Source organism: Lissotriton helveticus, chromosome 9 (genome assembly GCF_964261635.1).
Source record: "Lissotriton helveticus chromosome 9, aLisHel1.1, whole genome shotgun sequence".
NCBI classification, from domain to species: Eukaryota; Metazoa; Chordata; class Amphibia; order Caudata; family Salamandridae; genus Lissotriton; species Lissotriton helveticus.
Window position 1 is genome coordinate 132,885,381 of NC_136070.1, and position 21,098 is coordinate 132,906,478.

Consider the following 21,098-nt stretch of genomic DNA (forward strand, 5'->3'; position numbering starts at 1 on the left):
GAAGCATAGGGATAGATTTATGATGACTGGCGCATCACCAGGGATGTGTTAGTCATTCTGTGCCGCTGTTCCGTCACCTATGGTGTGCTGCATTTACAATGCGGCGCATCATGGGGCAAAAACAGCACAGATGCGTGATGTATCTGTGCCGTAAAGGTGGCGCATTGCTGGAGTTGTATCGCAAGTGTGATGAAGCTCCAGCAAGGGTCGGGGGTGCCCCTGTCGCAGGGTTTCTGTTCTCACACAGAACTGTGGACAGAGGATTGGAACCTCGGCGAATTAGGGTGTCCCAAAACTCACGTTAGTAATCAAAAACTATTTAGCAAGCTAGGTACAGTGTCACATTGGATATAACAAACTCTCAATGTTTAGACAATCCAGAATATGAACTTATAGTACCTCAGGATACGTGGAACTCATGAACAGTCGGTCGTTATAGATTTCTTAGAAACCAGAACATGGAGTTAAGAAGAACAGATGTGTATTTGAAATGTTTATTTACTAATGCCGTCTTCTCAGGCGTAGTACCTTAGATAATAAAAGTACACATATTATCAGTAGCAAAATTACCAGCATAGTTACTAGTACATAAAAAGTGAATGGTGATAGTATGTTAACATGCTGTAAATGAATAAGAGTTAGCAACACTTATAAGCAGCCGCGGGCCGTGGAGGGAGTTACGGTGGGGCAGGGAGGCGGGGAGGGGGAGGGGCAAGGTAGAGAGGGCTCCACCCTGCTTCTCCCCCTCCCCGCCTCCCTGCCCCATCGTAACTCCCTCCACGGCCCGCGGCTGCTTATATCTCACCCTCCCTAATACACATATTATATTATTTGCTAAGAAGGTCTCTTTGTGTTGGTTTAGGGCGTGTCCATACTTTAGTGTCTTAGATTTGAAGAAATCACATCAGCATACACCAGCTCTCTCTTCATGTGAACCGCATCAACTGTTGTGTATGTGTGTTCGGCAAAGCAATATAAAACCCGCCTCATGCCCAGAATTGGCAGAAGTTGCACTTATGTTATGAGTATGAAGTCGTGGAGATCAGACCTCATAAAAATTCTGTATCGTGTTGTTCTTGAAACTTTAGCACTCGCTGTACAGATATAGTTTAACAAGTAAAGCAGATAGTAGACCAATAACATATTATTCTCATGTAAACCACGATGAACTACTAGGTGGAAAGCTAAAGCAACAACTAAGTGTCGTGTGCAGAAGTTGCAAAAAAGGAAAAATGGCGTTTAAACCGGTAATGAGCCCATGCTAACTTAACACGGTGTAAAGATATCCAGGACCTAGATGACACCTCCTCATGATCCGGAAACGAACTGAATAAGATAATAGAAGTGCCATCTCATGAGAGCAGATTGCAAGTTTATATGTGGACGGTCCGCAAGGTAAAGCATTAAAAACTAGGAAAATTCAATGCTAAAGAAAAATAAAACAGCCAAGTACTTTATCGAGTCTTAAGCCAATAGGCAAGGTAAATAATAAAAACTTGACAAATAAGTCAATGAATTGTCAATGAAATGCTAGTACTCAGCATATCAAACATGAAAAAGGTCTATGACATAACTGTGTATGCAAAATAAGCTGCAACAGCCTCCAATAGGAAGTCACCGTCTTCATCCGAAAACAGTTCAGCCATCCAATTTAAAAGCGGAAAAGAACATACGTGCTCTCCCAGCACCGGATCCTCTATCACCATCAGAGGACAGCTCGGTGGGTTTTCAAGAAAGCTGTGTTCCAAGAAAGACTGTGCTGCCGCCAGTAAATTCCAGGGACCAAGTAGTCCATGCATCAATGCCACAGCCATAATCCTTTCGCCAGGACAAATCAACTCGTGAGTAATGATAGGAGTCATCAGCTGATTAAAGTCGACGTCAGGAGAAACCGGTCCGCAGAGACACAAATCAATGGCCCAATCGAAATCACAGGTCAGGCAGTGAAATACAGGCTGGACACAGGTGAAGTAGGAGAACCGAAAAGATAATCCATATGCCGTGCTTAATATCGCCAACGGCATTGTGCCATAATATTCTAGCATGCGATTGCGGAACAGTGTCAGCAGCTGCAGGGTCGGAGGTTGCATAGGAGGGACATCCATATTTAAAAATGTAAAAAAGCACAAGAGCGTCCGCTGGTAATGCAAGTAAAAATGCCAATCCACGAACCAGAGTGCAGAAAATACAATGAAAGGGAGCAGGGATGACTCCAAAGATTTTCTCAAATGAAGTCACGAGACCACTGGTAACAACTTTAAAAAAGTGTGCCAGGGATTTTGTGGAGGATGCGTTAAAGATAGTCGGAAACATGTTGCTGAAATTGAAAGGCAAACCTGTGTACGGGTGTTCGCTATGTGAAGTACGAAAGTTTCACGGGCCGAACTCAAGGCCACCTCTCTCTGAGACAAAAGAGCTCTTATTCTTGCCATGCCGTTGAAACGTGTCCCAAGGTTGGTATTTGTGGCCAGATTGAAAACTCCCTATGTTCATGTGTGGGAGGAAATAGAACATTTCTGCAGCAAATAACCCGTTCACTTACTGTTACGATAAAAGGAATACTTTTAATTAACTCAGAACAATCTTCATTATTGAGCATCAAATAACTACCATTTTCCAACAACTTGAACGTGGGGATGATAGCAGGAACTGGCGTGCCTTGCAACACGCAAGCCATATTTGGTCGGTGTTTGTTGCATGAATCGTGTAACTGTATGTGCCTACACATTAGTGAATGATCTGGCGTCTCAGTGCATTCCTCTCCATTCAGATAAACTTCTTGATCATCTTTGAAGCATCTGTATGTGTATGGAAGCGACCAGACCTCATGAACAAAAGCACTACCTAAAGGTTCATAAAGACCTATTGGTATATATTTCATACAATTTGAAAACTTATATAAAGCAAAAGGCAGCGTTATTAAACCGTGGATAAGGCATGTTGCCAAAAAACCCGCAATCCTCTGCTGATGATGTCACTGAGCATGTCATGAATGATGTAATATGTGACATCATCAGTAGTGGATTATGGGTAATAGTATCTCTAGTTTACTCCCCTATAGCTGTCTTTCTTTTAACATAAGTGTGTGTTTCCTTCCCTTATACTTACTGTTTTTGGTTCGCTTCCAGTTCGCGTACCAGCGAGCGAACTAGGAAGCGAACTAAGAGAAATAGAGGTTGGCACAGTTCCAAATATTGTACCAATTTTTTAATAACGGGGAGGTAGTTCTGAAAAGAACTTTTTTTTTTATTTTTCTGAACATTTTTTTACTGTTTTTGAATTTTTCGGAACAGTTTTATATTTTTTTGGGTTTTTCTTGGAGGGGGCAATGAAAACGATTCATTGTAAAGGGCTCAACAGGAGCAACAAAACAAAAAAAAGAAGTATTTATTATTTTGGGCGTTTCGGACAAACTTGCATATGATAGTCAATAGCTCTGTTGATCAGAGTGATGCTTCTTTCTCCGTAGGAAATGAATCCATCGCAAAATACGCAGGTGTGTTTTACTTCACCAAATCTCATTTGTATATTTGGCACCATCTCCCTGCCCTCTGGTCCCGTTACTTCCGGTACAACAGATCTTCTGGCCATAATAGGGAGATTATCTAGGTCGTTCCGAAACTGTGCAGCACTGTAGTTGTTAGGATGCCACCTAGTCATATGGCGATGCATTGTGTAGTTTCCGAAACTGTATTTTTTGTCGGTCCCTCTGGACAGTCTATCTTGACATATAAGGCAAGTTACGTATCTTGCATTTACTTTTTTCTGACCTTTGGGAATTTTAAAAAATTGCCAAATGAAGTTTTCTTTCCGGTGAGACGTCTTGGGCTGCTCAGGCAAAAACTGCCTCTCTTCGTGCTCGTCCTCCTGTTCCTCTTCTTCTTCTTCTTGTTGAATTACAACTTGAGCAGGTGGTCCACTCTTCCTTGGATGTGGTGGAGGTGGTGGGGAAGCACCAGCTGAAGCTACTAAAGAAGCCATTGCTCAGTGATCACAAAGGGTCTTTCTCTCACAATGATGAAAGTCAGAGTGAGGAAAGAAGGAGGGATTTTCATCATTTGGGAAAAACAAGAGTTCTCAACCAATCAAAAGTGTTCATTTTAGATTATATGACCTAGTCTTACATCATTAGGAAACCAAAAGTGAAATGAACCAATGAAAAGTGTTATTACCAAGTCACATGACTTGCTGTGTTTACGTTAAGCGCTTTGCAGGGCCTCCCGGTTTGCTTCCAGAAACCTGCGCTTTGGCACTCGCTTCGCGTACCAGTTCGCTAACGTAGCACGTCATATGACGTATCACGCGACAACGTGGAACGTCATGCGGACGGGAGGCGTCACGATGTTGTTTTCTAACGCGGCACTTGCGGTAAAGAAACGTTTACCGGCTCGCGGTCTATTTCGCGGCATCAAGGTCAGCTAACGGGAAGCTTCCCGATTCGCGAAGCGGGAACGAAGAAAAAAAAATATTTAAAAAAAAAATTATTCATAAACATATAAAATATATTTTTGGATTTAAAGAAGAATACATTTTACAGCTACAGATATTAGCTGTTAAAAAACCAATGAAATTCACAGAAAAAACCATAGGTTATAGACCATATATAGTTAGGAATTAGCATTTACAAAACCTTGAAAATTCACTGAAAAAACCATAGGTTATAGACCATATATAGTTAGGAATTAGCATTTAGAAAACCTTATTTTACTCACACAAAACCATTGAAATTCCATATATAGTTAGTTGCACTAACTATATATCGCGCACCCGCAATCCACTGCTGATGATGTCACATATTACATCATTCATGACATGGTCAGTGACATCACTGATGACATCACTGATGACATCTCAAATGACATCACTGATGACAACATCCAGTGACTGTATGTTTCTGTAAAGTTAAAATATGTCTTAGATATTGAAGAATGAGTGGATGTATAAGTGTCTGGATGAAGGATTTAGTAGGTGCGTGACTGACTGTATGAGTGAGTGATTAAATGTGTCTCACTGAATGCATGGGTTAGTGACTAAACTGTCTTAATTTGTGCATCATTATGTCTGTTGTGATGTAAACTGCTGCATGTGTTGATCATTAGCTATACGAGAGGCTATATGTGTTATTAATTGGTTGCCCAAGTATTTCTATGGGAGATTGAGTTTGTGTGGGGGTGGCTGGGAGGTGTGTGACTCTGTGCATAGATGTGTGAGCAGTTGATTCACTAGGTGTATGAGTTCAAGAGTGCATGTGGAAAAAGCTACATGGGCGGTTGACTGTGTGCATGAGTGTATTGATGAGTGAATGGATATCTCAATGCTACATGTCATAGTAAGTACATATGTAAAACACAGTACATGTGAGAGTTGGCATATATAAATAACTGTGCATGAGAGCCACTGAATGTGTGAGTGGCTGTATGGATCATTGTGAACTTGTATCAGGGATTGTATAAGAGAGTAAATATGTGTTAGTATATGTTTGAATAAGTAAGGTGTGTATAACTGTATAGTTGAGGAAATGGAGGTGAGATTGTTTCTTTGCATGACTGACTAGGTGTGTGAGTAACTCCATGGATGAGTGACAGTGTGTGAGTGTCTGTATACACTGAGTGTATCTAAGGTTATATTAGAGTCTGAAGAGGTTTATCGTATTAGCACAAGAATGATGTCAAATGAGATGTCATCAGTGATGTCATCAGTGATGTCATTTGAGATGTCATCAGTGATGTCATCAGTGATGTCACTGACCATGTCATGAATGATGTAATATGTGACATCATCAGCAGTGGATTGCGGGTGCGCGATATATAGTTAGTGCAACTAACTATATATGGAATTTCAATGGTTTTGTGTGAGTAAAATAAGGTTTTCTAAATGCTAATTCCTAACTATATATGGTCTATAACCTATGGTTTTTTCAGTGAATTTTCAAGGTTTTGTAAATGCTAATTCCTAACTATATATGGTCTATAACCTATGGTTTTTTCTGTGAATATATATATATATACATGCACAAAGTAGCCAGACTGCAACTCCAGTTCCCAAGAACGGAACAGACGACCAAACGAATCCAATATAAGGCAAGAAAGATTTTATTGAGGCAAACTTAGCAGCAAAGTGAACTGACGCGTTTCAGGCGGATGCCCTTGATCACAGTCAAATGTTTACCCACAATGCCTGGATTTTTAAAATGCTAGTGCACACCATGTTATTAAATTCGACATAGAAAAAATACTACTACGTTTATATGGCACACCGGAGTACAGAGGTAAGTAATACCCACATCCAATGTTGATATCGCACGGATACAAATTCTCAACTGAATAAATTCATAGGTTATAGCAAGATTGTTTCTGCATAAATGCTTCAACACGGTCAAAACAGTATAATACTATCGATACACATCTAGTGCAAATCATCGCAGTATGTAAACATAACACTCAGTGCAAAAAGACAATTTAGTTTAAAAGTATAATATCAATACTTAAAAACATTTTAAATACAAAATGAATTGTTATTATAAAAACTGTCCGTTATTTATGTGCAATCCTACGCAATGGAAACTTGACACTCTGTGCAAAAAATGCTAATAAATACTGCACTGTTAAGACCATAAACACTATTTAAAATCCTGCGGGGACATCTAAAATTGATGGCAACCTCTTCTGCTAGTAATAATGCTTTGGGGACATCTACTAATGATGGCAACCCCTCTGTTCTCAGATATCGCGCCTACGTCTAGTAAATATCTACTTTTAAACTATTTGTGCCCCTAACACCTATGATAACGAGTGCAAAACTAATATTGTAGACTGGTTAATCAATCCATATCTACATTCTCTACAGGTCAAAGAAAAATAAAGGTGAATGACGGAAAATTTAAAATAAACAGCAAAGGAAATAACCTTTGGGCAATATAAAAGAATATTACAATGTAAGAGCGGCCTCTTAGGTTGATAGTGTTTCAATTCAGTAGTTGAGGGCTAGGGTGCAAGTTTTTGCCAGTCATAATGAATTAGTCAACCCTATAGAAAATGATATAAATCTTCTGTGGTGTTGAGCCCATTCGGCACCTTGGTATCCAGTTCAAGTATCATCTTGGACTCCAGTTGACGCAGCATTTTGTCTCTGTCCCCTCCCCTATGCGGTTGAGGGACAGACGTCAACACAAAGTAACTGAGACACTCCAAGTTGTTGTTATGCACACTCCTGAAGTGCCTCGCCACTGGATAAGAGTTATCATTATTTACAATCGCCCGAAGATGCTGTAATATCCTGGCGTGCACTGCAAGCAGAGTACTCGCAACGTACCTCAGGCCGCATGTGCACGCCAGGACATAAACAGCATATTCTGATAGATACATCTGCCGTGTGGATTCCTCACCTTGTGAATATCCCCTTGCGTCAGCAACATTCGGAAATTCTTTTTGTAGCTTCGCGCCGACGTGGACTTGGACGTCATAGAGACACGGCATCGCACGCGACTCCGCTGACGTCACCGACGCCTACAATAGGCCCACGCCGGCAAAGATGACATCTGTTCCCTTTTTTCCGCGTTGTCGTCACTAACGGTTTCGGGATACTCAGTAGCTTTTGGTAACTCTGTTATTGTTTTTCTTCGTTTCTTTGTTCCCTTGCCTCTTTGTCTCTTTATAATGTCGACAAGGAAGACTGGATTTAAGCCCTGCAGGGAATGCGGGAAAATGATGTCCGTTACGGACCCACACCAGGACTGCATTTGGTGTTTAAGCTCCGACCACGACGTAGATGGATGTTCGTCGTGCCAAAAAATGAACCCAAAGGCCCTGCGAGAGAGGGAGACCAAACTTCTTGTGGCGAAACTGAAAGCCGATAAAGGAAAGAAGTCTTCAAGATCCCGCTCGAAGAAGTCGAGGTCGAGATCAAGATCTCGAGAGGCGTCGGCTTCGAAGTCTTCGTCGGATCATGCTTCGAGGTCGCATAAGAAGCACAAGAAAAGGAGACATGAGTCTCGACGTCATTCGGATGAGAAGTCGGGCTCGAAGTCGAGATCGCCCAAGAAAGTTAAATCGAAGGTAATTCAACCACAAGAAGTTTCGGATCGGGAAGATGAAGCCTCGCCTTCGTAGTCACAGGTTCAATCTCCGACTCCGGTTTCCAATCCGACTCCGATGCCGTCTCCGGCTCAAGAAGAGGTCGAGGAAGTTCCTAATGAGGAAGAAGAATCGGCGCCTGTTGAAGAGCCAGATTCAAATCTGCCTCGAGATCGGCCTGAGGGTGATAATCCACCTTTTCCTGCACCAGGTCAGGATCCATCAGCGTTCCTGAACGCTATGTATGGGGTATTCTCGAGATCATGGTACCCCTCTGGTGCACCTTCGGGTCCCATGGGTCCAATGGCATTTAATTTGGGTGTGCCTCACTCTTATGCCCCGGCACCTTTCGTGTCGTATATGCCAGCCCCGACTCTGCTGTGGCAGTACCCGGCTCCACCGAAGTCGACGACTCCGGTACCGGCTACGCCAGCTCCGAGCAGATCTTTGGAGCATCCATCTAAGCCTTCGGATTCTGTACCGACGTCGGCTCCGGCTCCGTCGGAGTCGGTAGTGGATCCGACTCCGATTCGTGTAAAGGAGAGGTCCAGGAGGGAAGCACAATGCCTCCTGGAGGAACGGAGGTATTACGAATCTCACCCAGACTTGGAGGAAGGTGAACTGGATGAGGATTGTTTCGAAGAGCTGGCTGATGCTAGTGGCCTTGATTTTTCCCCAGAGTGGGAGTTGCCATCAGGTCCGGATACGCCTTCAAAGGATGTCAAGTCATATCATGTGGTAATGGGAAAGGCAGCAGGACTTTTAGGTTTGACATTACCAACTGTTGTGTTTAAGTCAAATCTACTTACAGAAGTACTCCATTTACCAAGCTCATCTGTGGAGCCCTTACTCCCTTTTAATGAAGCATTAACTGAACCTATTATGGAGGTATGGAAAAAGCCTCTTTCTGCTCCTGCTGTCTCAAAAAGTGTGGCGAGGAGATATAGGGTGGCTCCTGAAGACCCTGCCTTTTTATAATCTCACCCTTCTCCTGAAAGCCTGGTGATTCAGGCTGCGTGCTCTAAAAAGTCGGTTGGTGCTTTTCCCCAAGACTGCAGGAGTGACTTTGAGGAGGTGTTATCTGATACTCAAGCAACAGCTCGTCAAGTTATCCAGAGCGGTCTAGATACTGCAGATTCTGTGGCTCGGATCATGGGCACTGCGGTTGCCACAAGAAGATCAGCTTGGCTGAAATCCTCGGATTTTTCTGCGGATGTGCAGTCTGCACTGTTAGATCTACCATTTGATGGAGTTGGTCTCTTTGGCAAAAGGCAGATACAGCCTTAGAGAGGTTTAAAGACAGCAGAGCAACTGCTAGATCTCTTCAAGTAAGAGGTTCAACGACCAGAAAGTTCAGAGGTTTTGGACGCTCTTCTTTTCGTACCTATAGACAAGGTCAGCAGCAGCAACAACAGCAGCAGCAGCAAAATACCTTGTATAGGTCATAAAGGGGATAGCAAAGGGCACGTCCTCGAGGGCGTCAAGCCTCTTCCTCCTCCACCTCCTCCAACCCCCCAGTCACAGAAAAGCAGCCCTAGATCCGCCATTCAGGATCATGTGGGTCCAGTGGGGGGTCGGCTTACCCACTTTCTACGGGATTGGGAATCGGTTACATCAGATCTTTGGGTTCTCAATCTCGTAGAAAATGGGTATGCCCTTCCCTTTCGGGAATTCCCTCCCAATTACCCTCCTTGCCAGGGATATTGCTCAGAGGAACATCTGTTGCTCCTACAGGAGGAAGTTCAAACTTTGTTAAGAAAGGGTGCGATAGAGGTGGTCCCAGAGCAGGAAAGGGGTCAGGGATGCTACTCCCGGTATTTCCTGATTCCCAAGAAGGATGGCAGGCTTCGTCCAATCCTGGATCTCAGGATCTTGAATCTCTATCTGAAACAGGAGAAATTCAAGATGTTCACCCTTGCTCAGGTTCTTCAGGCACTGCTGGAAGAAGACTGGATGGTGTCGCTCGACTTGCAGGATGCGTACTTTCGCATCCCCATCCTGAAGTCGCACAGGAAGTATCTCCGTTTTACGGTGGGATCGCAGCACTATCAGTTTGCGGTCCTTCCGTTTGGGCTTACTACTGCGCCTCGAGTCTTCACCAAGGTGATGGCAGTGGTGGCGGCGCATTGCAGAAGGTCAGGGATTCCTGTATTCCCTTATTTGGACGACTGGCTGATCAAAGCAGAGTCGTCAGAGAGAGTGCTCCATCATCTGCGAGAGACAACCCAGTTGTTGTACAGGTTTTTTTTTCTTTCTATAAATGTACCCAAGTCTCACCTGGTGCCCTCCCAGCGCAACCTGTTCATAAGTGCTGTACTGGACACAACTGTATGTCGTGCATTCCCTCCTCCTTAAAGGATTCACGACATACAGGAAATGATTCCTTTATTTAACAATGGAGCGGTCGTTCCAGTCCTGAAGGTCCTTCGCCTGCTCGGTCTGATGGCTTCATGCATTCTGTTGGTCAACCATGCACGCTGGCACATGAGGGCGCTCCAGTGGTGCCTCCGCAGGCAGTGGTATCAGCACAACGGAGATCTCAGGGAGTCAGTGAGGATCTCCAGAGAAGCTGCGGCGGATCTGTCTTGGTGGGGCGTGGAAGGCAACCTGTCTCAGGGGAAGCCTTTTCAGTTGCCTCCTCTGGTGGCCACAGTGATAACGGATGCATCCACTCTAGGGTGGGGTGCTCATCTGGGGGATCCGGAGGTCAAGGGTCTTTGGTCTCCAGAGGAAAGGTTGCTTCACATCAACCTTCTAGAATTGCGGGTGATACGTTTGGCGCTCAAGGCTTTCCTCCCTTCCCTTTGCGGTCGTTCGGTCCAGGTCCTGACGGACAACACGACCGCGATGTGGTACATCAACAAACAGGGAGCAGTGGGGGTCTCAGTGTCTCTGCAGAGAGGCTCTGCATCTCTGGTCCTGGGTTCAGGACCATCAGATTTGTCTGATGGTAAATCATCTGGCCGGAGTTCTGAACGTTCGTGCAGACAGTCTCAGATGGCAGTTCTCTGCCGACCACGAGTGGAGGCTTCACCCGGAGGTGGTTCACGACATCTTTCAGATGTGGGGGACTCCTCGGGTGGACCTGTTCGCCACTCGCGAGAATGCTCACTGTCTGTCATTCTGCAGTCTCCAGTATCCGATGCAAGGAGCTTTGGGGGACGCGTTTCAGTTGAGTTGGGGAAATCAACTCCTTTACGCGTTTCCTCCCATACCTTTGATTCCTCAGGTTCTGAGGAAGATTCGCCGAGACCGGGCCCAAGTCATATTGGTCGCCCCGGACTGGCCAAGAAGGGTGTGGTATACAGATCTTCTCCACCTCTCCTCTTACCCGCCGCTCCGTCTCCCTCTCAGGGCAGACCTCCTCTCTCAGATGGAGGGGCAGGTTCTACACCCCCACCTCCAGACATTACACCTTCATGCCTGGATATTGAACGGGGCACCCTGAATTCCTTTTCTCTCCCGCCTGACATGGTGGATATCATCTTGTCAGCCAGGCGTGACTCCACTAAGTCCATCTATTCTTATAGATCGTCAAAATGTGTCACGTGGTGTGGGGAGAAATCTATTGACCCTTTGAGAGCCCATTTGTCTGATGTACTCCAGTTTGCCCTTTCTCTGGCGCAACAGGGGCTTGCTGTTGCCACAGTGAAGGGCTATCTTTCAGCGCTGTCGGCATTTCTTTGTTTGCCTGACCAGCCATCTCTTTTTAAATCTCCTGTAGTTTTAAGGTTTTTGAAGGGCCTCACAAATAAGTTCCCTCCTACTCTTTTTATTGTGCCTCAGTGGGACTTAAATCTTGTATTGACCTTTTTAATGGGTGCTCCCTTTGAGCCTCTTCACAAATGTCCTATGAGGCTTTTGACTCTTAAAACAGTCTTCCTCGTTGCAATAGTCTCGGCAAGGAGGGTAAGTGAGCTTCAAGCTCTTAGTTACAAGCCCCCTTTCTTGACCATTCATGCTGATCGAATGGTTCTTAGGACCAGGGCTGCTTTTCTGCCTAAGGTGGTGTCTCCTTTCCACCTTGGTCAATCCATTACCCTCCCTACCTTTTATCCTCCCCCACACCCTTCTAAGGATGAGGAGAGGTTGCACCGTCTGGACCCCAAAAGGGCGGTGTCCTTTTACTTGGACAGATCTAAAGACTTTCGTTTGGATGACCAGCTCTTCATTGGGTTTGCTGGCTGCAAGAAAGGAAGAGCGGTCCATAAAAGAACTTTGTCAAGATGGATCGTCCTCTGTATAAAGATCTGCTACTCTTTGGTCGGTAAGGAACCACCAGAGGGTATAAGGGCTCATTCTACAAGAGCTAAGTCTTCAACCTCAGCATTGGCTAGAGGTGTTCCTGTAGAGGATATTTGTAGAGCGGCAACTTGGTCTTCCCTCCACACTTTCGCGAAGCATTACTGCTTGGATTCCGAAGTGAGGAGGGACGGTCACTTTGCACGCTCTGTTCTCCAGGATTTCCTGGTCTACAAGAGTGGACACCCTCCTCCGGGAGTGGGGACTGCTGTGGGACTCTATTCACAAGGTGAGGAATCCACACGGCAGATGTATCTATCAGAAGAACAAGTTACTTACCTTCGGTAACGCTTTTTCTGGTAGATACAATATCTGCCTGTGGATTCCTCACTGACCCACCCGCCTCCCCGTTGTCCATTCTTCTATACCAGAGTTTCTGTAATGTATTTATTTTATTGTCAAGGAGTTGTTTATTTCAAATGTTTTATTGCATTTGCTTCACACTGTGTGTGTTACCTTGATATTTGTACTGCGTATACTGTGTATATGTCTACTGTCATTGGTCCGTCCGTGTGCCTCGAAGGCATGGAAAAAAGGGCGGAACTGATGTCATTACGCCGGCGCGGGCCTATTGTAGGCGTCGGTGACGTCAGCGGAGTCGCGTGCGATGCCGTGTCTCTATGACGTCCAAGTCCACGTCGGCGCAAAGCTACAAAAAGAATTTCCGAATGTTGCTGACGCAAGGGGATATTCACAAGGTGAGGAATCCACAGGCAGATATTGTATCTACCAGAAAAAGCATTACCGAAGGTAAGTAACTTGTTCTTCTGTCCTGCAACTGTAATTGCCCTTGATCCGCAATGGCACAGGACTAAATGGGGTCATGTAGGGTGCTGGTGTTAACACCAAATGTACACGTCCGACAACTTGAGCACTTAAAGAACCCAAGTCGTGGTGGAAACCAGGATTTTTTCTTTAGTAGTTCGGGAAATGAATTGGAGACATGACTACGTAAGGAGGGTCCCCTCCTAAACGTAATTTTGGGATTATCAGGTAGTTCAGTAGCCAGAACACCATCAGTTTGGAGAATAGGCCAACTTTTTGTCAGAATGGACCTAATCTTCCTATCCTGGCAGCTGAACGATGTTATAAACCTGATAGCCGAGTTCTCAGGTTCTTCCCTGTTCCTAGAGGTCTCGCTAGTTTGCTCTAATAGGGAATCCCTGGATCTTTGCTTCATTTTGCTAACTGCCCTTTTGAGAGTTTGATCATTATACCCTCTAGCTTTAAATCTGTTAAGGGCTTCTGCTGTACATTTCTCCAATTCCTCTACACTGCTGCAAATTCTTTTTAAGCGGAGCAATTGCCCATAGGGGATATTGTCAATTGTGTGTCGCGGGTGAGCACTACTAGCGTGCAAGGTGGAATTACCCGCAGTGTCCTTTCTATAAAGGGTGGTTGCTAAATTGCCAGACCTAGTATATACCCTGACATCCAAAAAGTCTACTGAGTTCTTACTAATGTGATGAGTAAACTTTAAATTGTAATAATTGATGTTGAGTTTTTCAACAAAGTTCACGGCACTGGCTTCATCCCCCCTCCAGATTAAAAACACATCATCAATGAATCGTGCCCACATTTGCACATGTTCTGAGACAATATCATGGTGGTCACCCATGAGGACCTGCTTCTCTCAATAGCCCACGTGCAAGCACGCATAGCTAGGGGAAAAGCAGGCCCCCATGGCTACACCCCTCTTCTGCAGATAGACATCCTTACCAAACATGAAGTAGTTATGGTACAGGCTCCACGACACCAACTCTACCAGCATCCTATTATGATTGTAACAATCTGCCGGTCTATGTGCCTGTAAATATATATGTATATATATGTGGGAGTGTATATATATATATATATATATATATATATATATATATATATATATTCACTGAAAAAAATACAGGTTTCAGGGACTTTTATAGTTAGTTGGACATTTCACTCGTACAAAACCAGAGAAATTCGGCTGTTATAGTTAGTAGAGCTAACTATAACTCCGACCCTCGCAATGCAATGCTGATGACGTCACATATTACATCACTCATGACATGCTCAGTGACATTACTGATGACATCACTCATGACATCTCAGATGACATCGCTGATGACATCATCTAGTGACTGAGTGTTTCTAAAAATTTCAAGAATGTTATATCTCTATATGCCAAGGTATATTGAAGAATGATCGGTTGTCTGAGAACCTGTATGGGTGCCTGATTGTCTGTGTGGGTGGGGGGGGGGGTGACTCCCTGCATGGATGTGTGAGTGGGTGATTTACTGGGTGTATGCATTTATGAGTGCGTGTGTTAGGGAGTGTATGGGTGAGTGAACGTACGTACAACTGTGTTAGTGAGTGAATGGATATGTTAGTGGTATATGCGTAACTAAATATGTGAAAGGCAGTATTTGTGAGTGTTGGTGTACATAAGTGAGTATATGTGACAGTGAGTGATTGTGACAGTGGCTGCATGGATAAGTGTGTGCTTATGTCAGTAATTGTTGAAGGCAGTATATATCTGTATGAATAAGTGAAGTGGTGTGTGTATAACTCTATAGGTGATTAAATGGAAGTTTAATTAATTCTTTGGGTGACTGACTAGGTTTTTGAGTAACTCGTTGATGGAATGGCAGTGTGTGAGTGTTTATATGGGTGTATGAGTTAATAGATCAGTGACTGTATTGATGAATGACTGCGTGTATGAGTGACTGTATGGGTTAGTGGGTGGATGTGTGTGTAGACGTATGAATCACTGAGCGAGTATGTACTAACTGCTATTGGACTGTCTATGGTTTCCATATTGGTAGTCTGTATTTTAGAGTGGGTGTATGAAAGGTTTTATTAGCATGTGAGGAGGTGTATCAGATGATCACATGAATGATCATCAGTGATGTAATTTGAGATGTCATCAGTGATGTGATCAGTAATGTCACTGAGCATGTCATGAGTGATGTAATATGTGACATCATCAGCAGTGCATTGCGGGGGTGCGAGTTAGCTCTACTAACTATAACAGTCGAATTTCTCTGGTTTTGTACGAGTGAAATGTCCAACTAACTATAACGTCGCTGAAACCTGCGGTTTTTCAGTGAATTTCTAAGGATTTTTAAATGCTAATTTCTAACTATAATGTCCCTGAAACCTATTGTTTTTCAGCAAATTTCTAAGGTGTTTTGAATGCTAATTTGTAACTATACCGTCCCTAAAAGCTATGGTTTTTTCAGTGAATTTCTAAGGTTTTTTAAATGCTAATTTCTAACTATAACATAGCAGTTGTGTTTGCAAAGTGGTGGAGAAAGGTGAGCATGGCCTCCAAACACCACTTACCAATCCCACTGTGTGGGATTTACTGGAGGTAACAGAAGGGGTAGTTAGCCCCCAACGTCAACCTTGGGGGCCAACTACCCCTCCTATTACCTCCAGTAAGTCCCACACAGCAGGATTGCTAACTTTTCATACCAGACCACGCCCCCTTTCTCCACCACTCTGCAAACACACCCATTGGAGCATTGTAAGTTGGGGAATTAATTCCCCTTGAATACTGAGGGTACCTGGGGGCCAACTAGCCCACCAGGTACCTCCAGTAAGCGCCACACAGCTGGATTGCAGAGAGGTGATCTGAGGCCACACCCCTTTTTACACCACTCTCAAATGTGGCTCCTGGCGCATTGCTGTTCGGAGGATGAAATCCACTTGTGTCCTGGGGTCCTCAGCATACAAGAGGACCTCATCGCCCCACCAGCAGTGCGCCAAGAGGCGCGTTTGCAGAGTGGTGTAAAATGGGGCATAGCCTCGGACCACCTCTCTGCAATCCAGCTGTGTGGCACTTACTGGGGGTACCTGGTGAGCTAGTTGGCCCGCAGGGACCCTCAGTATTCAAAGGGAATTAATTCCCCAACTTACAACGCGCCAGGGGGCGCGTTTGCAGAGTAGTTGGGGGGCCTCCGGCGAGATGCCAGGTTTTTTTTGTTTATATTTCCTTTTTAGAAGGGGGCTGTGTTGCCTCCCTTCTTTTAGTATTTTTGGGACCCAGGGGACCCCATCCCCCAGGGCCTGACCCCTTTTTATAACACAAAAAAACAATGTCGGACCTCAGGACCCTATTGCCCGGGGCATGGCCAGACTTTTATTTTCTTCATTTTTTAAAATAATTTGGAGGGGGCCGTGTAGGCCAATTATGGCCCCGGGGACCCCATTCCCCGGGGCCGGCCTTTTGTTTTTTTTAGTGTTTAAATGTTTAATTATTGGGGAGGTAGGCCATGTGGCCCCACCTTCAGGGCCACTTCTAGCCCCGGGGACCCCATCTCCCGGGGTCTGGTCTCTCCATTGGGGACCGTAAGTGGAGCCCCAATGCCTCCACGGTCTCGCTAACATGCAGCTCCCCTTGTGCAAAAGCAATTCTGCTTTGGTTTTTGGAAACAAGAGCAGGTTTTCCTGCTCTCACTTCCAAAAACGGAAGCAGTGTTTGCTATGACAGGGTGGGAGCTGTGCTCCTGCCCTGTCATAGCAAACGGCAATGTCCCAGGGCCATCAAGGGCTCCTGTAGGGGGGCCCCTCCCAAGTATTTAAAGCCCCGGGAAGGTGGTGGTCCCTGGGGTTCGGGCGTTCGTAACGGACCGCCGCATTTAAATAAACAGTGCCCCAGGGAGATGGTGGTCTCCGGGGCAGTGTGGGGGGGCTCGAGTCCCCCACACAGATTATTTATTTTAGCCCCGAGGAGGTGGTGGTCACCGGGGCTTGGGAGGCCCATGAGGCCCTCAATCCTATTTTAATGAGGCCCGGGTAGGTGGCGGTCCCCGGGGCTGTGGGGGGCCGCGTGCCTCCAGCGCATAAATTTAAAAAAACCTGGGGAGGTGGCTGTCCCCAGGGCTGCCGGGGCCCCCGCTACACAATTCAGAAATGCCCCCGGGACCTGGGCCACCAGGAGGCTTTAAAAAACGAAGCGTGGGAGCCCGCGCTCGTTTTTTTTTTTTCATTTTCGATATATGTATATATATATGTATTAATTAAACAAACCAAAAGCTTCTAATTTAGTAGGCTGGGCTGCACACAGGAGTGCTACTTACAGGAAGCGGGAGAGCTACCAGTAGTTCATGAGCTACTGACGAAGAAGCCTTCTCTATGAGATAAAGCCTTAAGAGCTCCTGTTGCTTTACTGTTTGTACCAACGAAGGTTCTCCTCTATCCCACAAACATGGGTGGGTGACCTTTCGTTGCTTGTCATTAATGGTAGAATTGATGGAGATCTTTCTTTAAAACTGTGGCTCAGATCTTTATTAGGTTCACATTAGACATACATATGAAAATAAGCATTGGTAAAGCCAATAGGACTAGGTTGGGCAATTAATGTAATATTTGAAAACGTGCACTATACACAAACAGTAATATAAATGTAAATTGCCACCATATAGAAATGGCATGCACGTTTGGAAAATAATTTATGAAGTGCTCCAATACTTAAATACATGAAAAAGAGCATAACAATGAAAATGGAAAGATAAGCAGTAATTGGCCTACCAGGCATGGCACCGAAGTGGACTACTTTTGAAGTATATGTGCACATGTGCACAAGGCAAATGAAATCATTCAAAGATAGCCACAGCCCCAAAGTATGTGCGGTTTGGAGGGCAGAAGCAAAATGTAAATGACCCTTGAACAGAGCAAATCTTCCTATGGGCTGACCAAAATCACTTATATGCATATATATATTTAGGTATGTATTTTTCTAATTACATTTTTTGAAACATGAGGTGGGCGAGGCAGCTAAAGCTGTCTGTAGGCTAGGCCTAAATATTTGGTATGCATAGATGGAGGTTGTTGTCAATGAATGCAAGTGTAAGGCATGGCATGCAGAGCGTAGATATTACATGATCAACATGTGGTATTTGCTTTTATCAGGTACCAGGCAATGCAGTTAAAGAGGTCCCTATCCACAAAGGGGCCATCATGCATGAGACACTGCTGTAAATTGTTGTGTGAACTCTACAGCAGTGCCTTACTGAAATACGAATGCAGCATGTTTTATATTGTGTCTCCCCCAATTTTCCTCAGGTGTACACTGTTAGGCACTGCTTCTGCAAAGAAAAGCAAATCTGTAACAATTTTGAAGTAAAACATTCTTTCTGCCCTTGTAGAAAGCAGCAAATTGCAAAATGACTGAAAATTCACAATTTGCCGCTGCCTACCCTTCTCATAGAAAAGTATTTAATTATCTTAATGTCAGGCTTTTAAGGCGTGTATCTGGCAAGTATTATCATGCCGCTTTTGAAGTCAATTTTCACAAACACTGCTGCAGTCTCATTTATTGTTCCCTTTTATATTTCTGCTCCCTAAATGGATGAGTAGCGGATACCATGTAGGCGAGAAACCATAAGCAAGAAGGTGCTAGAATGCATGCTACTCAGGGTGTGCACCTATGTCTGTATGTGTGTTACTCTGTATATGCCTGTAAGCGTACTGTTTTTGAGCTTATGTGCCTGGATGATATGTCTAGGTGTGCATACACTATACAAATGGACACCTGTTAGAAATGGGATTACTGGTTGACTGGGTTGTGAGCACTGGTCAAGCAGAAACCACAAACCTAGTCAGTGTAGGTTACAAGCAAACCCTAAATTAACCTGTGCTAACCCCCCAGGTAGCTTGGCACAGAGCAGTCAGGTTAACTTGAGTACAGTATTTGTGCAACACCTCAAATAATATAACAGTGAAAACACCACACAAAAAGACCCCACACCACGTTGGAAACATAGAGCTTAGTAAATAAAACAAGACCAAAATGACAAAAGTCCAATCAGCAGAACTGGAGTTATGACATTTGAAAGAATAAACTGCAATGTAGCGCCTAAAAGCATAAAACGCCAACTGCAGTTATCTTATTGCACTGGACGGGTCAAAGTCAATGGTTCAGGCCAATGCGATGGAACGTGAGTCGGATACAGTCCCAGATTAGTCCTGCTAAAGTTTTACCTCCTCAAGTTTTGTGTCAAGTATCCCATTTGCATAGGAGAGGGTCACAGGGAGTAAGGAGAACATCGCAAGCAGTGGTCAGTGTGGCGCAAGAGCAGGATAGGCTTCGCAGATAGGCGGGCTAGAGGTTCACTGTCGAGGTCCTCAGTGCGTGATTGATACCTGCTGTGGAAAGAGACAGGCAGGCGGTCACACACTTTTTTAGAGTGACCGGCGCAGTTCTGCTGTGAACAGGCCCGTTCACAGTCGTGAGGAGCCCAAATGTTTGATTTCAAGAGCTCGAGCCAGACCAAGGGCCCAGGACCCGAGAGGCACCACTTGAGGGTCAGGAACTCGCAGATGACTGGTCCAGGGGCTGCTGGGAAGCCTTTGATGTCCCGGAGGCTCAGATCAGGCGGCCAGCAGACTAGCCCTTTGAGTCACTCTGGATCAAACACCCAACTGACCAGGGCTTTTCACCCCAATTCCAAAGACATCAACCATGAACTGATTATCTCTTCCCATTTGGAAATTATGCTTATAAAATGTAGCAAGGTAACTCCAATGTTATCCTTTGGGAGAGATAAGCCTTACAGTAGTGAAAAACAAATGTAAGAGTTTTTCACTACTATGACAAACAAAACTCAAAAGTACATGGCCCAATTCTTAAAGATACTTCACCCTGCCCTTGAGACTGTCCAGGGTCTACCTTATGGGTGACTTATATGTATTAAAAACGAAGGTTGTGGCCTAGCAAAAGGTTTATTATGCTAGGTCAAAATAGCAGTTTAAAACTTCACACACAGGCTCTGCAATGGTAGGCCTGAGGCATGTTTAAAGGGCTACTTAAGTGCGTGGCACAACCAGTGCTGGAGGCCCACTAGTAGCATTCAATTTACAGGCCTTGGGTACATGTAGTACCACTTTACTAGGGACTTACAGGTAAATTAAAGATGCCAATTGGGTACAAGCCAATTTTACCATGTTTGAAGCAGAGAGCAAAGCCACTTTGGCACTGGTTAGCAGTGACAAAGTGCACAGAGTCCTAATGGAAACAAAAATAGGTTCAACAAAATGGAGGAGGAGAGGCACACATTTTTGGGGAAGACCATCCTAATGCTGACAGGTCTAACATTACCCTATTGACTTTGTCATGCTTGTTTCGTGGGAGGTTCTTTTTGTGTGTTAGACTAGTCTGCCTTAGGGTGGTCTTCCCCAAATGTTTTGCATTCACTCTCTTATATTTCTGGATTTGTTTTTTTTGCCTTAGGACTCTGTGCACTTTACCACTGCATATTGTAACATGGTCTTACACTTCATTGTCATACTTAATTTACTTATAAGTCCCTAGTAAAGTGGTATTCTATATACCTAGAACCGATAAATTAAATGCGGCGGGTGTGTCCTGCAGCACTTTTGTGCCACTCACTTAAGTAGTCCCTTAAAACATGTCCCAGGTCTGCCATTGCAGCCTGAATGCATTTTTAAACTGTCAATTTGATTTTGAAAAATAACCCTCTTCCCAAGTCTTAAACTTCCCTTTTATTGCATATAAGTCACTCCTAAGCCAGACCCTTGGTAGCCCATAGGGAAGGGTGAATTGTAATTAAAAGGTTGGAAATGTACTTGTAAGTTTTGCATGTCCTAGTAGTGAAAAAAGTCTTAAATTCGCTTTTCACTATGGTGAGGCCTACCTCTTCCATTGGATAACATTGGGTTAGCTATTTTGTTTTAATAAGTACTAACTTTTGATTGGTAATAGGTAGATGTTTCATGTTTGGT

At 44.5% G+C, this 21,098-nt stretch overlaps 1 protein-coding gene across 1 annotated transcript in view; it reads left to right on the forward strand.

Moving 5' to 3' along the window:
• The window catches only part of ITPKA (inositol-trisphosphate 3-kinase A), a 727,443-nt gene that overhangs the window by 461,123 nt on the left and 245,222 nt on the right, over positions 1–21,098 (forward strand). The gene's annotated exons all lie outside the window — the stretch shown is intronic.